The sequence below is a fragment of the Leptonychotes weddellii genome, chromosome 16 (assembly GCF_054177405.1).
Source record: "Leptonychotes weddellii isolate Sample4059 chromosome 16, ASM5417740v2, whole genome shotgun sequence".
In the NCBI taxonomy this organism is placed as follows: domain Eukaryota; kingdom Metazoa; phylum Chordata; class Mammalia; order Carnivora; family Phocidae; genus Leptonychotes; species Leptonychotes weddellii.
In genome coordinates this window covers 11,963,643-11,969,641 of record NC_138384.1, presented here as the reverse complement: position 1 = coordinate 11,969,641, position 5,999 = coordinate 11,963,643, and the positions used below count along the sequence as shown (strand labels likewise).

The window sequence follows — 5,999 nt, the reverse complement described above, 5'->3', positions numbered from 1 at the left end:
GGGTGGCTCAGTTGGTTAGGCATCCAACTCTTGATTTTTGGCTCAGGTCATGATCTCAGGGTCATGGGATCAAGCCCCTCCTCAGGCTCCACGCTAAGTGTGGAGTCTGCTTGTCCTTCTTCTTCTGCTCCTCCCCCTACTCTCTCTCTCTCTCTCAAAAATAAACCAATCTTGGGGCGCCTGGGTGGCTCAGTCGTTAAGTGTCTGCCTTCGGCTCAGGTCATGATCCCAGGGTCCTGGGATCAAGCCCCGCATCGGGCTCCCTGCTCTGCGGAAGGCCTGCTTCTCCCTCTCCCACTCCCCCTGCTTATGTTCCCTCTCTCGCTGTGTCTCTCTCTGTCAAATAAATAAATTTAAAAAAAAAAAATTAAAAAAATAAAAAAATAAACCAATCTTTAAAAAAAAAAAAGATTTTATTTTATTATTATTTTTTAAGTAGGCTCCACACCCAATGTGGGGCTTGAACTCATGACTGAGATCAAGAGTCACACACTCTACTGACTGAGCCAGCCAGGAGGGCCCCCCCCAACTTTTTTTTTTTTTTGGCTTTTTAAAATAACGTTAAACAGTAAAACAAAAATTCACAAGTTGCTTCCCTGTCCATCCCCTCCCTCCCTCCCACACCCGCAGTCTTGGCACCAGCCCCCTTTCCTTCACCCACTCACACAGACCCAGGGGATCCAACGGAGAAAGCCAAAGTGCTCCAAGTACACGGAGATGCGGAGAAGAGAGGAGGTAAGCTGTGTCCACATTCAAGGTCACACTGAGCAAGTCCGCACTCTCTAGGTTCTGGATGGTTTCCTCTCATGACACAAACTGAAAAAGGAAATTCCCCAGACCAGATGCTTCAAAGCTGAAGCCCCAGCACTGCTGAAGAATGCCAAAGAAAATGTGGTTGACATCAAAGTCACCCACACCCGTGCCCTCCTCATCCAGGTCCTGTCCAGTGTCAGAGTGAGTCTTCTTCTCGGGATCAGTGAGGAGAGCAAAAGCTTGCAAAAGCTTCTCTGACTTCCTTGAACTTTTCCTCCTCCTCCTTCTGAACTTCAGCACTGGCTCTCCCGTGCCCGTCTGCGTGGTGCTTCAAGGCTCGTTGCTGATAGTTTTCTTGATCTCCTCCTCAGAGGCATTCATGTCCACTCCCAGAAACTTGTAGTAAACTTTCCGTGCTTTTCTTCAGCACCAGCTGTGTGGTGTTTTAGGAGCTGTGCATGTTCTTATGTTTTCTCCGTCTGATACACTTTTCCACAGTCCTGTACTGCTTTTTCAAATTGTTCTGTATCCATGTAACACTGAGCTTTTCCCAAGGAGGCTTTTAATTAAGTGGAATCAAGCTTCACTGCATTTGTGCAATCTTCTATTGCACCATCTAGTCTCCTAAGCTTGGAATGATCTATACCCCAGTTACAGTAGAATTCAGCATTTGTTTTTATATTGTTGGGGGTCTGTCCCCAGGGCTTCTGTGTATAGTTCATACGCCAGCTTGTAATTTCCTTCTTCTTGCTCTGCTTTAAGTGCTTTGGCATTTCTGCAAGCAAGGGAGGCATTTTTGGGGTCAAGGGCCATCTCGAGAGCCTGTACAAAAAAAAAAACTGTACTACCTTCTCAATACGGTCTTCCTAATAACGGCAGAGACCTCATACATACAGAGCATGGCCATTGGTGGAATGTCACTGGCTGCAGACCGTGCTTCTGGATAATGACCCAGCATCGCTAAATATTCTGCTTTGGTGATTTTGAAGCAATGGCAGGCAGGGCAATGCGGATACACCACATTTTCCCTAGCCATTCATCAGTTGATGGACATTAGGGTTGTTTTCACCGGGGCGGAGGCGGGGGGGCGCTAATACGAATGATATTGCTATGAACACTCCTGTACAAGTCTTTGTGTGGACATAGGTTTTTTTCCTTGGGTATGTTCCCAGGAATGGGGTTGCCGGGTCATGTGCTTAATCTATGTTTAACTTTCTGAGGAACCAAGCTGTTTTCCAAAGCAGCTACACCATTCTATATTTATATATCCCATCCACAGTGAATGAGTGTTCTGATTTCTCCACATTCTTGTCAATGTTTGTTATTATCTTTTTTTATTATTATTATTATACCCATCAGTGGGTGTGAAATGGTATCTCATGTGGTTTTTACTTGCATTTTCCTGATGACTAGAGATACTGAGCATCTTTTCATGTGCTTACTGGCCATTTGTATATCTTCTTTGGAGAAATGTCTATTCAAGTCCTTTACCCATCTTCTAATTAGTTTTTTTTTTAAGATTTTATTTTTTTAAGATTTTATTTATTTGACAGAGAGAGACACAGTGAGAGAGGGAACACAAGCAGGGGGAGTGGGAGAGGGAGAAGCAGGATTCCTGTGGAGCAGGGAGCCCAATGCGGGGCTCGATCCCAGGACCCGGAGATCATGACCTGAGCCGAAGGCAGACGCTTAATGACTGAGCCACCCAGGCGCCAAGATTTTATTTATTTATTTGACAGAGAAAGAGAGAGCAAAAAAGGGAACATAAGCAGGGGGAATGGGGGAGGGAGAAGCAGGCTTCCCGTCGAGCAGGGAGCCCGATGGAGGGCTCAATCCCAGGACCCTGGGATCATGACCTGAGCCAAAGGCAGATGCTTAATGACTGAGCCACCCAGGCGCCCTAAGATTTTATTTTTAAGTAATCTCAACACCCAGTGTGGGGCTTCAACTCACAACCCTGAGACCAAGAGTCCCATGCTCCACTAACTGAGCCAGCCGGGCACCCCCATCTTTTTTTTTTTTTTTTTAGTTTTAACAGTTCTATTTTTCTTTAAAGTATTTTATTTATTTACTTGAGAGAGAGAGAGCACAGAGGGAGAGGGAGAAGTAGACCCCCACTGAGCAAGAAGCCTGATGCGAAGCTCAATTCCAGGACCCTGGGATCACAACCCAAGCCAAAGGCAGACACTTAACCAACTTAGCCACCCAGGCACCCCGAGTTGTAACAGTTCTTAATACATTCTGGGTACTAGACTCTTATTAGATATATGATTTGTAGAAAAAACACAGTCTCTTCAACAAATGGTGTTGGGAAAATTGGACAGCCTCATGCAGAAGAATGAAACTGGACCATTTCCTTACACCATACACAAAAATGGACTCAAAATGGATCAAAGACCTAAATGTGACACAGGAATCCATCAAAATCCTTAAGGATAACATAGGCAGCAACCTCTTCAACCTCGGCTGCAGCAACTTCTTGCTAGACACGTCTCCAAAGGCAAGGGAAACAAAAGCAAAAATGAACTATTGGGACTTCATCAAGATAAAAAGCTTTTGCACAGCAAAGGAAATAGTCAACAAAACCAAAAGACAATTGACACAATAGGAGAAGATATTTGCAAATGACATATATCAGATAAAGGGCTAGTATCCAAAATCTATGAAGAACTTATGAAACACAACACCCAAAGAATAAATAATCAAGAAATGGGCAGAAGACATGAACAGACATTTATGCAAAGAAGACATCCAAATGGCCAACAGACACATGAAGAAGTGCTCAACATCACTTGGCATCAGGGAAATACAAATTAAAACCACAAAGAGGGCGCCTGGGTGGCTCAGTCGGTTGAGCGACTGCCTTCGGCTCAGGTCACGATCCCAGGGTCCTGGGATCGAGTCCCGCGTCGGGCTCCCTGCTCTGCGGGGAGCCTGCTTCTCCCTCTCCCACTCCCCCTGCTTGTGTTCCCTCTCGCTGTGTCTCTGTCAAATAAATAAAATCTTTAAAAAATAAATAAATAAATAAAACCACAAAGAGATACCACCTCACACCAGTCAGAATGGCTAAAATTAACAAGTCAAGAAACAGCAGATGTTGGCGAGGATGCAGAGAAAGGGGAACCCTCCTACACTGTTGGTGGGAATGCAAGCTGGTGCAGCCACTCTGGAAAACAGTATGGAGGCTCCTCAAAAAGTTGAAAATAGAGCTACCCTATGACCCAGCCATTGCACTACTGGGTATTTACCCCAAAGATACAAATGTAGTGACCCGAAGAGGCACGTGCACCCCAATGTTTATAGCAGCAATGTCCACAAGAGCCAAACTATGGAAAGAGCCCAGATGTCCATCAACAGATGAATATATGTGTGTATACATACACACACACAGGAATATTACGCAGCCATCAAAAAACGAAATCTTGCCATTTGCAGTGCATGGATGGAACTAGAGAGTATTATGCTAAGCGAAATAAGTCAATCAAAGAAAGACTATCCTATGATCTCATTGATATGCAGAATTTAAGGAACAAGGCAGAGGATCGTAAGGGAAGAGAGGAAAAAATGAAACAAATCCGAGAGGGAGACAAATCCATAAAAGACTCAATCTTAAGAAACAAACTGAGGGTTGCTGGAGTGGTGGGGGATGGGAGGGATGGGGTAGCTGGGTGATGGACACTGGGGAGGATAGGTGTTGTGGTGAGCGCTGGGTATTGTCTAAGACTGATGAATCACAGATCTGTGCTCCTGAAACAAATAGTACATTATATGTTAATAATAAAAAATAAATTTTAAAAAAGATATATGATTTGTAAGTATTTTCTCCCATTTTGTGGGGTGTTTTTTTCACCTTTTTGATAGGATCCCAGGATGCACAAAGGTTTTTAAATCTGATGAAGTCCAATATATCTTTTTTTTTGGTGGTTTGTGCTTTTGGTGTCCTAAGACACTGCTGCCTAATCCGAGATCACAAAGATTTACATGTGTTTTATTCTAAGAGTTTTATGGTTTTAGCTCTTCTATTTAAACTGTGATGCATATGGAGTTAATTTTTGTATATGGTGTGAGGTAAGAGCCCAACTTCATTCTTTCGTGTGGGGCTATCCAATTGTCCCAGCACCATTTTTTGAAAAGACTGTTTTTCCTCCATTGGATGGCATTGGCACCCTCACCAAAACTCAGTTGACCACAGACGCATAGACAGATGTGGATTTACTTCTGGAATCTCAATCCTATTCCATTGATTTGTATGTTTACCTCTATGCCAGTAACCCACTACCTTAATTTCCGTAGATCTGTGGTAAGTTTTGAACTCTTAAGACTTTTTAATCCATGAAAGTTTACTTTCCCTTTTTGTTATTGTTGAAGAAACTGGGTCACTTGTCCTATAGACCTACTACATTGTGCATTTGGTTGATTGCACCCTTGGAATGCCATTCAACATATTTATCACTGCGCTTCTTAATATTCAGATCGAAAAGCTTCACTGGGTTTGGGTAGGGTTTCCACAGGAGGTACCGCCTTAACAGCAGGAGACACAAAATGTCTTCTCATCCCCCTTTAGTAAGCTAATGTCATGTTCTTTATTCATGATTCATCTATTATACAGTTCTGTCAGCCTTTTATCTTTCATCAAACATTGATGATTCTAGCCCTCATCCAGTATTCCATTAGTCAATCCAGGTGGTGACTTTCTGCTTCTACCTTTCCTTCTACGTTTATTACTGTGATCCTCCTAGAAAGGAGAACGTTCCCTCCTCATCTGTTTTCTGACCTCAAAGTTTGTTCTGTAGAGAAAAAGCAGGATAACAGTTTGCTTCTTTCCCTTGACTTATGTGCCACTTTTCAGAATGAGTTCTTCCCTAGAATCCTCCAAAGGTAATGAATGATTCTTCAGTATCATTTTGAATTCATTCATCTTTTAACTTACATATTTCAATCCATTAAAGTTACTTTTAAGGCAGGTTTATTGAAGTAAAATTGACATACACTGAAGTTCACCCTCTTTAAATGTACAGTGTGATGAGTTTTAACGAATATACACAATCATATTATTCTAAGATCTGGAACATTTCTATCACCCCCAAAAACTTCTCCTGTATCCCTTTGCTGCCAATCCCTTTCCCCATCCTATACCTCTGACGAACATTTATCTAATTGCTGTTCCTAATAGAGTTTTCCCCCCAAAACATTATATAAACAGAATCATAAAGTATGTTGCCATTTCTGTCCTGTCTTCTTTCATT

At 42.7% G+C, this 5,999-nt stretch overlaps 1 pseudogene; it reads right to left on the bottom strand.

Annotated features, from left to right (window-relative positions):
- Positions 1-804: 804 nt before the first annotated feature.
- LOC102747031 (dnaJ homolog subfamily C member 7 pseudogene) lies at positions 805-1,789 on the bottom strand (annotated as a pseudogene).
- Between the last annotated feature and the right edge of the window lie 4,210 nt (positions 1,790-5,999).